At 40.8% G+C, this 19,234-nt stretch overlaps 1 protein-coding gene across 2 annotated transcripts in view; it reads left to right on the top strand.

Annotated features, from left to right (window-relative positions):
- The window catches only part of lsamp (limbic system associated membrane protein), a 443,552-nt gene that overhangs the window by 406,846 nt on the left and 17,472 nt on the right, over positions 1 to 19,234 (top strand). The gene's annotated exons all lie outside the window — the stretch shown is intronic.

The following is a 19,234-nucleotide window of genomic DNA, read 5'->3' as shown; positions in this document are numbered from 1 at the left end:
TAAGTCAACCACAAGACGTTTGAAACGGGTGTTCCAATAGGACAGTGATCACAAACACAAATCAAAATTGCTTTTTAGAATGGATCAAATGGGTTAACATTAAGGTAGGCTGTGTTAGAAGATATTCACATTAATGCAGTCTTCAGAACCTTTCCTAGGCACTTTAAACATCACTCATACCTTGCTTCAGCTGACCCCAGTAGGTCACGTGATGGAGTGGGGCCAGGTCTCATAGTGGTTTTACCCTTAACCCCCGGTGATGGTAATCAGCCACACTTTTTTCATGCCTTGTCTCATGTGATGATGGACGTATTCAACAATGTATCATCACCTTCCAAGTCGAAAAATCTAACCACTAGCTGTTAATACATACCAGCTAGTTTCCACCTTTTGTTTTTAGAGCTGAAGAAGGGTCATCGACAAGAGGTGAAATCTCTTCACAAACTGAAAGAAGTCCAATTGCCTTCTTTTTTCAAGCTTTTAACCCGAACATTAGGCTTCCAGACTGTTTAAAAAAAAAAAAAAAAGTATCCTGTCAAGGTGCAACTTACTAACTTAGTAGTGAGCAAGTGGGCTTATATGTATGTATTTGAGATGTATGAATACTTTTGACTTTTTGTGAATTAGAGAAAAATCGAAAATCCCAATTCATTTAAAATTTGTGCACCCGGTTCTTGTTTTTTTAAGGTCATTAAAGATGTATGATGTACAATCAGTACTCCCTCGAAAAACAGTGCCAAGAAATCATTAAAAGCCCAAAATTGCCCATGATACATGTATATAAACTTTTGACCACAGCTTTATGTATTGCGCACCTCAATAAAATTGAGAAATGAAACAAGTGCTAATTTGTTATTCACAGTCACAGATGCAGTATATTCACTAAATATATATGCATAAATGCATGTAAATTTAACTTTCAGAGAATCCCTATAGTAGCTTTTTGCATATAGTTTTCAAGCTGGTGTTTATGAATGCCATTAAAGTGTACAGGGGAGCTGGGTTGTGTTACGTCGCTCCATACATGTGCATCCCTCAGATATTGGCGACATTGTTGCTTTGGGATTTAATCCAATTTCAGAGAAAAGATAAATGTCTCGAACTGCTGATAAGCTTGTAGTTTGATGGATGAAGATGCTCGAGTTGACAACATCCCGGTTTGATCGCAGCCTTGCTCTGATTTAAAGTCTTTCTATTTATGTGTCTTTATCAATTACTGCATCAGTTTGTCAGCACTCCAGACGGCTCTCATCAAATACATCTGTTTCCTGCACCTGGAAGCAGAACAAATCAGACAGGAGTTTCTTTTTCTTTTCTTTTTTTCTCTGTTTGCATTAAAGAAGAGTGATTTTTTCCCCCCCACCTAATTCTGCAAGTCGTATGGATCCGACTGGCTGCTTTAATGAAAACTGAAAGCACCCTCCTATTTTCTGTCTGCAAAGCTGAAGGGGATCCCACAGAGTTCAGAGTTACTGCAGGTAAAGTTCCTTTGTAAGTTTGAACAGCTTTTGTTTCAAGGAAATTGATGGAAATGTGGAAGAGGAAGGAAAAAGCAATGTTCAATCGTAGATGTCTCACTCTGCAATATACCTGAGCTTCATAAGTACGCCTCTGCAAGTTGTGTATAGTTCAGTAAGGAAAGTTCACTTTTTATTATCTAATTTCTCTGTGATTTACTGAGGATACAGGAGGTAGGCACCTTCGATAAGTCTTTGTTATTCACTGGAACACTGTGATAGAAGGAAAATCCTGTTGGTGTCCCGGCTGTATTAGTTACTAGTCTACACATGCACCTGTGGTTCCACACCATTTTAAACATAGGCAATTTTGATGTTATTGTTGTTGTTTCGGTGTGCTGCCTCTTTCTCTCCAGAATTCATAAGTCTGACCCAGTTCAAGAGCATATGAGGCACTGCTGGGCAAGATAATGATGGCAGCCTGTAGTGTGACTGCTTTACGCCTTTGCCTGCTAAGGTGACAACGCCGCTTCCCACACCTAGCGATGCTCTCAATTATTTTCTGAGGCCACAGATGTTCATGAGACCCAAAATTCCAGTCCAAGTACAGGCCCAAATCTTTTACTCTGAGCCTGCACTCAGTGTTAAATATCCAGTGTAAAGAGTAAGCTTAAGTCCATAATAGTATGGCCACATTTACCGTAATGAGCATTTCTATTTAACATACTTTAAAACAACATTGTTAATCTTCACTGTAAACCACAGCAGAAGGTTACATTTGTGTCAATAAGTGGAAAAACAAGACGTGTTCAAACCGATATATATGCATGTTCAACAACAAGCTTACTACAAGCTTTTACTGCTCATTACACTTAACTGACTCTGATGATTTGTTAGGTATCGTGGTCATTCACGCCATACGTTCACCCTAACACAAATCAGTGTTATAAAGGAACAGGGGAGGAATATTCACAATGTTTTATTACTTGTCAAGTAAACTCTTAAAACGTTAAAGATAACTTTTACATTTCGTGACTCTTCTGCAACCTCGAGTGTGACTCACGGATTCTACTGCCAAAGTCTGGCTGAAGCTCATTATTGCATAACCACATGAATATTCATATTCCCACTGATGACTCTTTGTGTGCATGTTGCTGTGCATAAATGTGTGAAAATTTATTGGCATCCATACACACACATACAAACAGAAGATAAGCTCGGCGCAGACACGTTCCTTAGGCTTCTGTGTTTTTAAGGCCCTTCTTTGATCGTGATCGTGCGCATTCATGTATTTCCAAAGTCTGATCACCGTCCAAACCCTAAACTTCCAAATTCGATGTATTTGGAAGAACTGTCAGGAACCCAAACTAAACATGACAGAATAAAGGAAAGATCGATGACAGGCATAAATGTACATTTGACAGACTTTCTTGTCTTACCAAGTCAAAAGTCTCTCCAGAACTAAGCAAGCAACTAAGTATTTAAATTATTTACATTGATGAAACAGTCCACACTTTGTATGGCTTGGAAACACGTACAGAAAATTCCTGTAACGTGGGCTGTAATATACCAACCACCAATCGAATTAATCCGTGAAGTTAGTATTTTTAAAAGCTTCCAAACAAAAAGAAATAATAATAATTGAAGTGACTGCTAACCTGCTTGTAACCTAATAATGACAATTAATACAGACAGCAAAACGTTCTACTTTAAATCAAACTGACCAAACCATAAAAACCAACAAGCCAAACGGAGTATAACAACCCAAGAAGTCAATAAAAAGCAGACAGTGAGCCAGCTCTGGAATACAGCATTGTAAAGTTTTGTCTGTAAAACTTCTTTTCTCGAGGGCTCGCAGATAAAACCTGAAGCAATTTCATAGAAACAAATAAGTCAAGTGACAAATGATGCCTCGAATGCCATAGCTGAGCATTTTCAGCCAACTGTCCGGGTTGATATCCCAACCTAGGATTTGTTTATAGGATAGTTAATAGCAGGGTTTCTCAGGCTGTCCACACTGATTATGGCTGTCATCTGTTTCCACGGAGACATCCAGTCTGAAAGTCAGCATTTCACAGTCTTTTGTCTGTTATTGTTGCTTCTGTCACTGGTTTTCATGAAGCTAATTTGATCAGAACTGACACATTTCATGCATGGTGGATCATTTTTTCCTTTCTGTTTATCTCTCAATTCACCTTGCATGCAATTTTTGTTTTATCGCTGAGAAAGAACACAGGCACATTGTTGCACATCATTCTGAGGTCATATAATGTAGTGCTTGGGCAAGTGTGGCAAAGACTATTAGACCTGCTTTGTTAAGAGTAAAGAGGACCGTGCTGCAGCTCGGTAAGATTTTTAGCATGATTTGAGATGATAGTGAGGCAAAAGATACTACATTATGAGTATAAATGTGGAATAGAGGCATCTCATTAAAAAAAAATGACAATTGATGAAATCAGCATGGTAGCGTGGTGGTTAGCACTGTTGCATCAGGTCCTGGGTTCATATCCACTGACTTGGGGGTAATCTTTCTGTGTGGTGTTTGGAAGGAAGCCAGTGTGCCTGGAGAGAACGCATGCGAGCAGAGAACATGCAAAGACGATTGCCCGTTTTAAATTAGTTGTAGGTGTGAGTGGTTGTGTGTCTCCTTGTGTTAGTCCTGGAATTTACTGGCAACCTGTAAATGGTCTACCTTGCTTTTTCCCCCACGGCAGTGTAACCAAGCTGCTGCTGATAGGCTGCCTCAGCCGGACAAGTTAAAGAAGATGGATGTACAAAAACAGCTGAAACTAAAAGCCAGTTTTAACAGTATTTACAGCAGATTATCTATACTGAGTGTAGCGTATGTATGCATATATGTTTGTAAGTACGTTATATCTTCCTTAACGAGTGGGCCAGTCTCAATGAAACACTACACAAATGTCATCCCACATACAGCAATTATTAACATCTATATGTTCTTTTTTAAGATTTCTTATTCATTAAAATAATTTTTATTTTATTATTTTGTTCATGTCATCATCCTCCTGCAAATGCGATGTTATGTTCTCTGTTTGTGTTTGTTGCCCGTGTGTAACTGTACTTTTATGTGCACACAGACTTCTGTTCCAGTGACCGCTAAATGTAAAATGAAGAATTAGAAATAAAGTCCTTAAATATCACAGACATATGGCTTAACTGATGACAATTCATTCGGGTAAAGCTAAAAAAAAATGTAACGACCATCTTGACTGCATGAACCCCTGTGTTAAGAAACTGCGATAACAAAATGTCTCCACTTAACATGGAGAGACTGTCACTTTGTACTTAAACCTTTCCAGTGATTAATTTGTCATCAGACATTTGCGATCATTTTTGGAAGGAACTGGTATATGATGTGAAGATGATAATGCTGATAGTGGTGTCAACATAAACTAGGCTGTTCTGAGCTGTTAGAAATGACATATTTTGCCACATAATTTGGGCGTTTTGGGCTTTTACTTCAACACTGTTATCTGAGCTTTAAAGTCCTCTGGCACATCTCTTTAACTCTGATAAGAGTCTATCTTTGGTAAATCAATGGCACTAATGGGTTTAGCTGGATTTTCCTTATCATTGCTATTCGTCACTTTCTACTTTCACTGCACTTTGTGCATTGCATTTGAAAAATGCGGACTGCTGTGGGATCTGTTCATTTTTTTTTCCTCATTTCTTATGATTGCCAGACTCCACAGGACAACTTAATTTAACACATATACATCAGGCGTCTCGTTAAATAAGTCCCTTTGACCACAGCCATGAAAGGGAGACTGAAGATCTGAGAAAGGACAGGGTAGGTTCTCCACTGTGGTCCACAGGTTCAGTGTAACTTTTAGTTTAGCTGCTTGATACAGGGCCATGCTGACTGTACCACATTATCCTGTCATTCTTGTTCTTTTAATCAAAATACTTTCTGTTCAGCCCTTGCGAGGGCTCTGCTGTAAATATGGGCTGAATAACTCACTGCTTGAACTGAATGTGCAGAGGGGAAGGTATATTCATCGCAGTGGAAGAATTGAAAAGAGGGTGAGGAGAAGCAAAACATGAGTGCGTGAGGGAGGCTGAAAGCACGTGTGTGACACAGAGCAGTTCAGTGCCTACAATCTTCCTCTGATATGCATCTGCTGAGACCTGCAGACACACTGGGATAAATCTCTGTAGCTGGCTGGCTCCTAACTTGGGCCCACTACTGGTTTTGTTTTGTTTTTTAAATCCCCTCGTAGGCTAGAGTTCCTGGGTGGTGGAGGGCTGGAAGGCATCGAGCACGATGAGGGGAGAAATAGAGCTACTGGTCAAGCAAGGAAACCTTCAGAGCACCAAAACAGAAGTCAGACAAGTATGAAAAATACATGCCCTCTGGCTCACTCTCGCTTTCCATGACACAAGGAGGATCCATGCAGAGCTGTAAAGAAGGAGGAAGTGGTGAAAGTTATGCTGTCCTTAGGGAAGGAAGGAAACAAAGAAAAAAATGAAAAAGGGAGCAAGGCAGGATATAGTGAGAGCTCAAAAAGAAGAATACTGCTTTAATATTTAATAGAGGTGCCATCATTCTTATCATCAGTTATAGCAACTCCAGTTGTTAATTAATGTTCAGTTATGCAATCAGGATCCTCTCAGCCCTGTGGTGTAATAGAGTTTACCAGTTACCCAGCACTGTTGGGAGACTAACCGCAGTGAACCTCCAGTCTGCACAAGCAAAGACGAGCAGGCTGCAGTGAGAACAGTAAGACAACAATGATTAAAATTCAGGTCATAAAGAAGCATCGACTTATTAACTGTACTGCACATTGGCAGCTGAGTGGAAAAGGGGCCACTAAGAGCCTCCTGTAAGCAAAATATCAACACTTTAAGTCCCTCGATGCCTATTCCCTGTCCATCAGCAGTCGTGTTTACTGTCATTGTGTCCTTCAGCAACACCCTGAACTCTTAAGGCGTTCTGGATAATAGCATCGGCTGACTGTAAATTGGTAAGCTATGAATCTACCCCAACAGTTTCATTGCAACAAAGACATCTGTCCAAATGAATTGATTTGGACCACAGCCCACGTTCCTTGGCTATATGATCCCCTGAATATTGAAGTCATAACCCTTTTATAACAGCGTTTGGCAGGGCAGCCTTTCAGAGATTTGATGCTGAGTGCCCTTGACACCCTTCGTACATCAGCCAGAGCGCTGTCGGCCATGCTCCAAGACCAGGCTCGGGGAAGTCTCCCCAGGACTGTCACCTTTTCTCAAAAGCTCTCTCTCCCCGTTTCTTCTCTGCGACTCTTTGTCTATCCATCTTGAGCCGTTGTGCCGTCCTCCTCTCCTTCATTTTCACTCTCACTGCCTCCTCCACTTTCCATCATCCTCCAATCTCATCCTTTTGGCAGAAGTATGACAGTCACTTCAGTTGTCCTTCCTGCTCCTCAATTCACTGTCTGGGGAAAAACGTGGCGTTAGCGAGCACAGCAGAACATGCTCATGCACAGCCGTCCACATGTATCTCTGCACTCCAGGGGGAGTGGAGCAAGCAAGAGTGCAGATACATAGATGCCTCAGTAGTCTGGCTTCCGTGTCATAGGAGTGGGTGTGCAGATTAGTCGGGAGACACACACACATATCATTGTGTGCCAAGCTGTCAGTAACAGAGTGTAGCTGACAAGCCAGCTGATTGTAAGAGTGAAGTGTAAGGTGGTGACAGGTTCTTGTCAGAGCAACCTGGGTCAAAGCTTCCACTCCACATCTCCAGCTGTGTTCAACACTGTGTGTGTGTGTGTGTGTGTGTGTGTGTGTGTGTGTGTGTGTGTGTGTGTGTGTGTGTGTGTGTGTGTGTGTGTGTGTGTGTGTGTGTGTGTGTGTACGGGTTCGTACTATCCTGGTGGGGACCAAAATCTGACTTTTACTATCCTGGTGGGGACTTTCTGCACCGTGGGGACCAAAATCCAGGTCCCCTCGGGGTTGAAAGCAATTTTCACACTCAAAATGCGGTTTTACTGTCAGGGTTACAATTAGGTTATGGTTAGGTTTAGGGTAAGGGTTAGGGTTAGGCATTCATTTTTAATGGTTAGGGTTAGGGTAAGGGGCTAGGGAAAGCATTATGTCAATGGGATGTCCCCACGAGGATAGCAAACCAGACATGTGTGTGTGTTTGTGTGTGTGTGTGTGTGTGTGTGTGTGTGTGTGCGTGTGTGTGTGTGTGTGTGTTTGTGTGTGCGTGCGCGTGTGTGTGTGTGTGCGTGCGTGTGCGTGTGTGTGTGTGTGTGTGTGTGTGTGCAATCAATGGAACGCCAGCCCCTTTGGGAAGCAAGGAGAAGACAGCTGCTCATCTGTCTCGCAGCAGGTCTCAGATCTGCTGACTGTCACTGTTCACTTGTTTGTTTACAGTCAGCGCCATCAGCAGCTGCTCTGAAATCAGTCTGATGCCACATGCTATACAGGACATTATGAGCACAGCTTGCCCTGTGTCTGCCTAGCCTCATTAGGTGTAGACACCGCTGGGTGGGCTGAACACTAGAGCTCAGACTTGTTTAAAGTCACCACTGTGTTGAAACTCTGCACTTTTTGTCAAAGCCATAACCTTTTATCAGGTTTGAATCCCTGCTGAAGAAACAGAAGCAGGGGGAAGAGAAAGCAAGAAGAACAAGAAATGAGACTGTCTGTAGGTAATGCAGGTCGAGTACAAACTACTGACAAACATTAGGAAAATCTAATTAAACTGAGCAGAGGAACAAAACAAATCCTGCCATGGCAGTAAATGGTTTGATGACCAGAAAAAAAAGGATGGGATTCTTATACTATGACATATGCAGTAAGCAGCACTCAGTGTCATGGCCACCTGTGGGAGATTTAACAGTTTTATGTGATAGCAAAGGCTAAATGATGTTCCCGAAGCTCTTAATAACATTTAAGCATTTACCTTTATAATGGGCGTAGCATGATATGATTTATGTTCTTCACAACAGTAGTGCAAGTTTTTCCTTCTGGAAAAAAGAATATGTCTGGATCTAAATTTACATAGAACAGGCACAGCTGTACTGATATTCCACTTGAACATCAGTATGGCTAAAGATAGTTTTTATCTTTCACGTTTTTCATCTGTGTGTGGGAAGCGAAGCCTTGCTTCAGTAGGACATTGTGTTAATAAGTATTATTGCAAGAATTAAATTGCAATAACTTTGTTGTTAGATTGTTAATGAGGATAAAGTCACAGTGCTTTAAAAGTGTTTTCATACCTTTCACGCTTTTTAATGAATGTTCTTGTAATAAGCATCAGTTAATGGGTAAAGAGGCACTAATGAGCCCTTATAAGAGCCTTAATAACATATGTTTGGTTAGAAAAACTAGACTAATTATGACTGACAGACAGATAGACAGAATACTAGCTGGTGATCACTTCATAATATATACCATTACTTCATGTAAATAATTTTGCATAATACTCAAAGACTACAAAAACCATTCCAGCTTGTACAAATAACATATAACAAAATGCCCCCTAAAAACAAGCTCATGAGGGAACTAACTCTGTAATGACAAATCATATCCTCGCGTAGGTGGTACAGAAATATGTTCAGTGCTACAAAATCGCAGGACCACTACATCATGTTTCATATTGTTAAAGACGGCTGCTACTGGATATTCCCCATTAAGCCGGCAGATCGCACTTATTTTCTGTTTCAGTTTTCAGTTTTATCTGCGTACGCGAAACCACGTGGGCAGAGACACTCTGACCTTGCTCTCCTCGCTCTCCCTGTGTAACACAAAGCCTCTCTTTCCCATGGCAAATGCAAGCCTATTGAATCAATCCAGACAGTAATGAGAAGCCTTCCCACAACAATAGGCTAGATCCGTTTATCAGCTGTGTTTAAGAAAAGCCAGACAACCCAACTCTCCTTCATGGGAATTCAATCACTTAAACCCTATTCTGCTTTATCAACAATTAATCTCCTTCTAAAGCCTCACACTTGAATGGGACAAGACAGCAAACGGCATACAGTGCTATACAGTGTGATGCCACACTGAGAGCAACCCCAGCACTCCCTCAAACAAACAAGAAGAAGGAAAATGGGACAGGGAGAGGAACAACAACGTTCAGAAAAACAGACGGCAGCGTCGCTTCGCTGTGCGTGTCATTTCTTCGGCTCAAGAAGCGGCAAATAAACAGCCGTCTTGTTTTTGGCTCCAACTCCTGTGTTATTTCTGCACTGCCAGCAGCAGTGGTGGCAAACGGCTGTGAACAGAAGTGGAAGTTCTCCTTTTGTCCTCGGACTGCCGATGAGCTATCGCTCATGTACCGTAGGGCTTCTTGCTGCCAAGAACAATAGGACATTAGAATTCAGCTGACAAAGCACAGCACATTAATACAAGAAGTCACTCAAAGACTTGATATATATATCTATATTTATAGAGAGAGAGACATTGGAGCTTTCGCTTAAAAAAAAAAACAAGGATTTTTATGCTGTAGGAAAAGCGTAAGATCTTCATTGACATTAAAGGGCATTTGTCATTGGAAGACAATGTCAGACACACGGAAATCATATGCATTGGAACTTTTAAGAAGATCGCAGCATTGTGCCCCATGGAAAGATATTTGCATTTCATCAGGCATTTGTTTTTGGCAACACACTGTCATAAAAAACTCGTTTACTTTCTGAGCCGCTCGTGTTTTCATTATCTCCGCTGCGAGAAATCTGTTGATGAGAATAGTTATTCAGTAATTATGTTCTGACCCATCATTTAAATCACAGCGACTCCCGACAGATAGATAGCTGCCATGTGGCTGTGTTAGATAAAGCCAGGACCAACTGTCCAAACACAATCGCACACACGCTCAAATGCACACACACACTCTCACACACAGAGTTAAAGGGATGATCATGGGTAGGTGCGCATACACGGGCACGGGCGCCCATGCTGTCGCGCTCGTGCAGACAAAAGAAAATAAATGTCGCGGGGTCTTTTATGCTACTTGACTCTGAAGTTTCTCAAATCAGCTGCTTAACATAAATTAGCATTTGCAAAATAAATGTAATGTTTCGCGCCGTGGCGAAGCGACGCCGATGAATGATGCATGAGGACATGCAAATGAGCGCAATCCAGCAGAAGTTTGCTCGCCGGTGTGCGATTCACATCCCTCGTCCACATCCTCCTCACTACCCCACTGCCACTCTCCTTCTTCCCCTGCTTCCGCTCCCATCCCTTACTTGAAAAGGTAGGGCGGGGGGGTGCGCAATGTTTTCCGGTTGTGTCCATCCCCAAGCAGTCCCTCACCCCTGCAAAGTGCTTTAATTGATATGGAAAACCTCAAGTTGTTCGTGCAAACTTAAAATTGCCAGCACAATGCAAATCAGTATCCGGCACGCATTTGCTGAAGTGCACTTCTTCCAAGCTGCTCAACTCGTCCCAACTCGCTCCCAGAAAGCCCGCTGTTGCATGTCCCAGAGGCCGCAGGGGCTCTCGACAGTAAAATGTGGGTAATTATGTGCATTGTCTTTTCAGAATGGCTGCATCGCAAATTAGAGAATGGCAGAAAAACAATTTGAGCTCAGTGTCCGAGAAGTAGTTAAATACCAGCTTAAAGACCAGCTTTCAATTTTGTTATTAAAGAAATCAGTAACTGATCTGCATTCAGCTGATGCGCTCAGCTATGAGCACATACACTGAATGCTTTACACACCTGGGACACAGGCTTTTTCTTCACTTTCCAGTCGAGTTTTCCACCAAATTTCATGGCAGGGGAGACGAGCTGGCTCGGGTGCTTCATTTAGGGCATCACTTCTCAACTGTGGGCAGCTGTAATGCAGCTTACTGTATAACTTAATCATTCGCAGATGCTTCCTGTAATTCTCCATCATTTCACGCTTTCCATTTACAGTATCCTGTTCTTTCCATGTATTTTTGGATCTTTGAGGGGGGGTTACGTCCGCTGCAGTCGAAATTCACACGGCAGAGGTATTACTTTCCAATTCCTCCCTGAAACAGTGCTTATCAAAGAAGCGGTTTCCAGTCACCAAGCACATCAGCAAAGGTAATTTAATTTTAGGTTTAGATTTTAGCCGTCATGGTATAGAATTCCCTTTGATCAGGAAATAGTTTCTCCCTAAGAGCAGCAGTAGCTCCTAAAATGCAATATGTCTTAATAATAAGAAGAAAACAGGAACAAATCATGACACTTAGCATTTTCACTGGAAAAATAATAGCTGCTTCCCAGTGATGTTCATTGATCTGTTGTGCATATAGAGAACAATCCACCACCTATTCACTCCGTGTTTCTCATCGAGCATTCTATTGTTAGAGCAGCTCAAGGCTACCGGCGCACCAAATGCCCCCACTCCAAGTGCACCGGGAGAAAAGTTGGAAAGAAACACTCTCACTAAGGAAATGTAATCAATAGACTTGCAGCAAAGGCATTACAGGCGGGGGATCAACTCTGACCTGTATTCAGAGATATTACAGGTGGAAGGGGAGGCACACATGCGTGGTTATATGTGTGAGCTTGATACAAAAACACAAGATGTAGTTTCAGTGTTTGTGCTGCCAAAAAAGCCTTCACTCTCAGGAGTTTTTCACAGCCATTTGAAGAAATAAAAAAAGAAACCTAAGCGTATCCTGGGTTTACAAAAGAATGTGTAGATATAACATATACATACATAAGTTCGACCTTAACCTCAGATGCTGGGATTAACCCTTTAGCAGAAACACATTTTTGCGGGCGTTCTAAAATTGTCATCCATCAGACTCTGACAGCAGTTTTATGAAAGGCTTTCGTGAAAAATTCCTTCAGCTGCAAAATATTTGTGGTTTCTCTCGCGTGTGCCATCTGTTTCATCTCCCTGCGCAACATCCGAGTTTGATTCACACATGGGCTTTTTTTAACTGGGCCACTCAATAAACCTACATTTCTTCTCTTTGAGACATTGAGTTGGTGTGCTGGTGTGCTTGGGGTCATCATTCTTTTGAAAGATACATTTCTGGGTTAACTTTCAGCTGTCAGACAGATGGTCTGACATTATCTCAAAGCACCATTTGATGATGCTCAATTTGTTGTTGAATTCATTGCTTAGTCTTTGAGGGAGTATCGGAGCTCCATCTCATTACATTTTTACCACTGTGCCTCACATTCGGTGTAAAGTTCACTTCCTGGAAAGCTGTGTTTTGTCTGTGGCAAACATGTCCCCATCTTTGACTTAACTGTTCGTAGCATGAGATTCAAAAATGTATGCTATTTGTCTGCATGTGTGATGACAAACCATTAAAGCAAAGCCTTCCTCCACCGCACATGCTGGTCACATTTGTGCAATTTCTTTGTGACTGCACATGCATCCACTTTGAAACTAACAGTTGCGAGAGCTTTTAGTAGATCTTAAGATGAAAACCAGCTGGTTGTCACTTGAAAACGAGCCGCCTGTCGATGAAGTTCCTTTCAGTGGAATGATTTAGTTCAAATCACGGAGATCTTTTTGTAAATCCCCTACTAGCCGATCAGCAGCCATAGAGAGAAAAGAGGGAAAAGGGTATTTTTTGGAGCCACTCGTAACTGTTCTGAGCACACTAATTGTTGTTGCAAGTGCACAAGATGTCATTTGTTCCACACTATACCAGTTTTCTCCCCAACATGCTAAATACTCTACTACAGTATTAACAGATTCAAATCCCCCCAAAAGCGCAACTTTGTTGAAACATAAACCAGGTTTCGCTCCATTTTTAGTCATGTAGTCATCACCATGGGCAACCTGGTGATGTTTGTAGTGGTCCTGGGTTCTGGTAGGTTTGGTCAGAAAGTGATAAGCATAAGTTATAAATAACTTTGCCTGCAAAAGAGTAGGCTGTGATTAATAGTCCACCATCACTTTTGGCAGTGTCTATCACACACACACACACACACACACACACACTGGAGGAAGCAGGTCTTCAAATGCCCTGGCTATCAATAATCTGCATCGCTAAATTATAAAGTAACCAACATTCATCATACACCTCTCTGCTATTAGGCTAAGAAACAATCAGGTACTCCAGTCACTGGCTCAGCTCACTGCGTCACGGCGCTGTCCAAGGTGCTGAAGTGTCACTGCTGTCTGTATACTCATATAATATTCCTATTGTATGATGTCAATTGCATAAATGTTTTATTTATCATTCAGTAGCATTGGTGCAGCTGAATCTATGACTCATGCCAGTCCAACAAAATGTCAAACGGTGTCACAGACTTAAACTTTTGTTCAAGTTTCTTTGGTCTGTGGAGCAGCAAACGAACTGAGGGGATTAATCTGGAGTGAGTTATGTATAATATACAAAAGGGTTTTTTGGGGGGGACTTTGTAAAAAAAATTTACAAGCCTAGTTTTTAGTTTTATTTTAGTCAAGTAAAACTTTTTGGTGTTATCAAAATCAATAAATGCAACAATTCCTATCCTGCCCTTCTACAGTTGGAAACAGGACATTTTTTGCATTTAATCAATGTTTCAGTGATTAGAAAGCTTCAGGCTTCATGTACTTGATCTTGTACATGTAAAAAAAAATCTCTTTTTTTCTCCATTATGGTTTAACAGACATTAGTGTCCATTTTTTGTCTGAAGGTTGTAGTGAGCAATAGACCTTGGCATGTTGATAACTCGCATTTCATCCAAGAGGTTTAAACAAGAAAGTTTTTACCAGTTACTCCTTAAGCAGGCTCTATATAATAATTGCTGTCTGAAAACTGGAAACTGAAGAAATACAGGAATGCAATAACTTTCCATGTTATGAAAAGGTCAACAAAACGTTATTTATTTAAATTTATCAACACGCATGCTATATTTCAAAAGAGGCTCAAATGTTTACTTATCTAAATTGTGCAAAATAGCCAACAGCAATGAGATATTAAAGTATTTTTCAAGCAGAACATCAATATGAAAGTATTTCATGAAATCTGAAGGCCTCACTTACATTTACATAATTGCCATTTGCAGCGTAGCAGCTGAAAGCTTACAGTTAGTTGGTAAATCCTAATTTACCGGAGATTTAATGACAATTATTGCCAACTGTCATTGTAGCTCTGTTAAAGCTAATAATTGGTACTTCTGTGATATGGTGAAACCAGAAGGCAAACATTTAGTCTGTCTTGTTATTCTTATTTGTGGAAGTAGATGTACAAATTATTAGCTTGTTTTTTATGATAAATTAGTAAATTGTCTGTGTTTGCTTTCAAAATCTAAAACTAGTTCGGAATTTTCCTGTTTTAGTTTTTATCTCGGGAGTTATTAAGAAGCAAGTATATTTTACTTTAAAATGTTGGAAACTATCAGATTCTCGGCTGTGAAGTAACTTTTACTAGCTGTCAGTGAAGCTAATGGTATTATTAGCTATAGCTAGCTATAACTCCTGTCTTGGGTTAGTCAGATAATACAGCATTTATCAAATGTTGATATAAGTATTTTTAGCAATTACAGGCAGAAGAATCTTATAAGAATAACTTCTGAACATCAAAAAGGGTGATATATGTGAATATACAGTACAAGTGATCCTTCTAGCCATGCTCATAGCTTAGCTCTGATGCTAAATGTTTCAAGTAAGCAGTGGAAAGATCAGGTTGATGATAGACATTTGTGGTGCACAGCGAACAATTACATTTTAGATCTCCTGTCTGGTTTGTGACCAAATTCCCATTAGACTCAGCTGTGTTCAGTCTTTAATGGTAATTTTTAGAAATGTGAGCATGCTAGCACACAAAGTAAACCATAACATCAGTGTCATCCTTGTGTATACTGCAGGAGAAAATGCTTCATTTAGGAAAAGCAAGTATTCAAAATACATTCACGGCATGACCTTGCCTTACTTAATGTATTCCTTTCCTATCTGACACCCACTCACTCTCTACTATCCAGATTAGCATAGAAATGTGATGATATAATATAGTGTAATGCCAGGTTTCATGGGGCTTTTCTAATGTGCACACTTTTTGAGTCAGTCCCCGCTCTCGGTGCTCCCTGAAAAACCTTCAAGGAAATCTCTGTTCACCCCTGAATTCATGCGTGCAGGCTTCATACTCACCATAGAGACATTACGCCTCTGCACGCAGCGTGGGCACGTGTATGTACACATGCGCTGAGATTGTACACACACTCAAATCAATTCCCCTTAGACAAGATTAGCCAATCTATCTTCATTACGCTTCATTAAATAGATAACATGTGACGCGCTCGCTCAGTGTGCAGGATGTATTCTCCTGTGGGCGCAGACAAAGATGTGTGAAATGTAATTAATTGTTTCTTTACACAATACGTCTCGTTCCATTAATGAAAGTGATTGAGTTGCTCTTTATACACTCCAGGTTAGACTGGTGACAGTTCATTTCTACATTTTAACTAGTCTAGCTACTTCCTCTCATCTTGTTCAAATTTGCTCCTCTCTTCACTTTCTGTCTCTTTTCTTTGATCTTTTGCATTCACCTGGTCCCCCCACCCAGCCACCCAGCACTGAAAACCAAAGTGCTGAAGAAGATAGTGAGCTTCAAGAGAATTTCCATGGCAACAGATTTTCAATCATACCTCTCCAATAACATTGCTCTGACAGTTCGTCCAGGGAGGGCTGAATATGATGTGGCTTAGACTTTGATCACGATCCCACTGATCTTTCAATCAACGTCAGATAATACTGAATCTCAGCTGACCTCCATCTCCATTAAGCAGCTGATTTAATCATTTAGCTTTCTCTCAGTTTCAAATATTGAGACTGCACACTGGGTTATAGATATCTAAAGGCATAAAATAATGCGACTAATTTCTATGCAGTAGTCATTACCTGGGGTTTTTCTCTGAGATTTATGGCAGAAAATGTCAAAAGCAAAACTCCTATTGTTTGACTAACCTCCCGTGTCAGAGTCCCTGACACTTTCTCAGGGTTTCTCAGGGTGAGCGGTTCTCGGTTTCACAGAGCCTGAAGCCCCTCGCTGCAAACTTTAGCGTGGTCTCGCCCACAGCTGAGACCGCTGACATTTACTGTTGTTACAAACAGCGCATTTTCTCACTCACCCTTGAGATCTCCCCTCTGCAATTTATTTCCACCACCACGATTCCATCATCCCACATTTTTTTTAGATTAAGTGAAGTATCAGTCGATGTTGTAGTAGATATTATATTTCTCTTGGTCCTCAGAGAGTCCCTCTCCAATGCAGATAATTGCATCTTTTTTGAAGAAGAAGAAGAAATTCACCAAGATCTGAACTTTCGGTGCATCTGCTTTTTCAAGAAGTTACTGCAATTTCCTAAAACTTCATTTACCATGAAGTGTAGATGTGGGTAGAATGGATACTGAAGTAAAGCTTGTCATTTTTGTTTGTTTTTTGTTTAGACCCAAATTATCACATTTCAGTCCAGTTAGTTCCGATGCCACACATGCAACACATGAATTAATTGTGATATTACACACAATGATAGCACCACCTCTATGACTGAAGATGAAACACAGTTAGCATGGTAGCACATCAAAGAATGTGCCATTGTTACCTCCTGACCCCACCCATAGATCTCTAATAAGACATAGCAGATCTTTCCTAATGAGATGCCGAGCCACTGTGTTCTTTACATGGGTAATTAGCCGGATTGCTCGTTAAACAATTAGTCAGATATCTCCCTGGTAGTCTCTGTGCACTCTGTTCACACACTGTGTCCGACATTTGCAGATGCCATTCCTACGTTAATTGAAGCTTTCAGACAAAGCAACTAATTCAAGTCAGCGTAACAAGTTGTTGAATATTAGCTGCACTTTCACCTGTACAGTCCATCTAAGTCAGTTGGAATTTTTGAGCATGAGCCGACTGTGAATTTAAATGTTTATTTTTTGTTGCTTCTGTTGTGGAATATGAGCATGAACGCATCCCATAATTTAAAATTGTCCCTTATTTATTTAGGCCTTTTTCTTGAGTGAGCCTCAAACAAATTTATGGTGTCAGTGTGCTGTGAGTGCAGTGCATGTGTGATGTGTGGCTACAAATACCTGTTTACTGGTCCAATTGGGACGCCATACATGACAATTCCTGCAAATCCAAAAATCCCACAGGCACACCTTTGTGACTGACCAGGTGTGTGGAAATGAGAAGGCTTTGTCTCTCTTTCTCGAGTTGCAGTGGGTGTGTGTGTGTGTGTTCACAGCCGAGTGCTACATCAGTAATGCCTAAGGGCAGAGACTACCTCAAAGTGCTCTCCGTTTCCCAAGTGTGGCTAATTAGAGCAGCTACGAACAAGGACAACACTTCACATAAACAAATTTACTGCAACCAGACTGTCACCTTTGAAGATATATGTCATATCACCTTGGAAAGAAATACATACATTTCATAATATTTGAGCTCCAAAGCTTCAAGTATATTTAATATCTGAGTCAGATTGGCCATTTTGCCTTTCATTCTAAACGTGGCCATGCAAAGCGTGGTGGAGTGGGCGGCAAAATAATGGCAGTAATCTTAGTGGGAAGCCGCATTAAATCATATATCATGAAAACACTGGTGAATTCTGTTTTGTTGGTTGTTATGTAAACTATGGGGGAAAAAATCATATAGTCTGAGCGTATATTAAAAAAGGCTTAAATAAACCGCACACAGGAGCGTCACACATTCAGTAAAGTGACTGAAGTGTAATGCCATGTGGCTCCATGCAGCTTTTTGGCTATCTGAGCTGACTGTTTCTTGGCTGAAAGCAGACTTCCCACACTGAGCTCATCAAAGAAAAAGTCCAGTGCAAAAACCCTCAAAGCAGCAACACAACTTTCAAGAGGCCCTTCTCGTACCCAGGGAGACAAATACTGCCATTTTGTAAGGAGCATGTTGTGGAGACGAGTCCCATTGTTAGCTAAACTTAGTTCTTCACCGGCAGCGACGTATATTTTGGGTCATAGTCATGTTGGAAGACAAAGTGACCACCCAGACTCAGTTTTGCTGCTGATTGCTTGACATGTTCACATATTTCTTCCTTCATGATTCCTTCCACTTTGATGAGATTCCCACTTCCAGTCTTTGAAATCTTTGGCTTCCTACTTCTGCGTGGCTTTCTTTGAATTTCTCCATGATACTTCTCACCTCAGTTGACACTTGGAAACTCTGTGACAACTCTGTGGATCCATCTCCTGCTTAATGAACATCGGCGGTTCTTTTTCTCAAGTCTAAACTGATTTCTTTTGTCTTTGACAAATTTGATACTTTCTAACTAACAGCTCAAACTGTCGCTGAAGTTTTGATACTAGATGTAAATTGGAAAATAACACTCATTTTTAACTTAAGCTTTGAGCATTATAAAGTTTAAGCACATCATGGCAGTGGTTTGTGCTCTGGCTCACTAAAAAGGTCAGTTGTTTAGGGGGGCTAATAATATAGATCCTGGTAATTTGTTTTTTTCTGACATAATTCTGTTATTGTGTAAAACTATATTTTTTTAATTTGCCTTTTAAGGAAAAGTGGGATGTTTAGAAATGCTATGGTGAAAATCCCACGCTCTGTTAAAAAACACTTTGGAAAATTTTTAATAATTTTGTTTGATTGCCTTATATTGCTTCCTTAGCCTGCAATCATCTTGTGCTAAACAATCCAGGCCTCAGAAGTCTTCAGTACAGAACAGGATCTCAGCTTGTTTCGCTTGCTGTGTTTTTTCTGCAGCACAGGACAGAGGCTCTCTTGTAGAGCACACTTAGGTTCATGATTGTCGGAAGTGGCAACACATGACATACAAATTTGTTTGAATACTCAATACGGCAATTTTTACAGCAACAGCTGTTGTTGAGCAAATGTTGGAATCCCTTGCTTGAACCCTA

The sequence above is a fragment of the Pelmatolapia mariae genome, linkage group LG14, assembly GCF_036321145.2.
Source record: "Pelmatolapia mariae isolate MD_Pm_ZW linkage group LG14, Pm_UMD_F_2, whole genome shotgun sequence".
Taxonomy (NCBI): domain Eukaryota; kingdom Metazoa; phylum Chordata; class Actinopteri; order Cichliformes; family Cichlidae; genus Pelmatolapia; species Pelmatolapia mariae.
The sequence above is the reverse complement of the archived record's forward strand: the minus strand, read 5'-3'. Positions and strand labels throughout refer to the sequence as shown.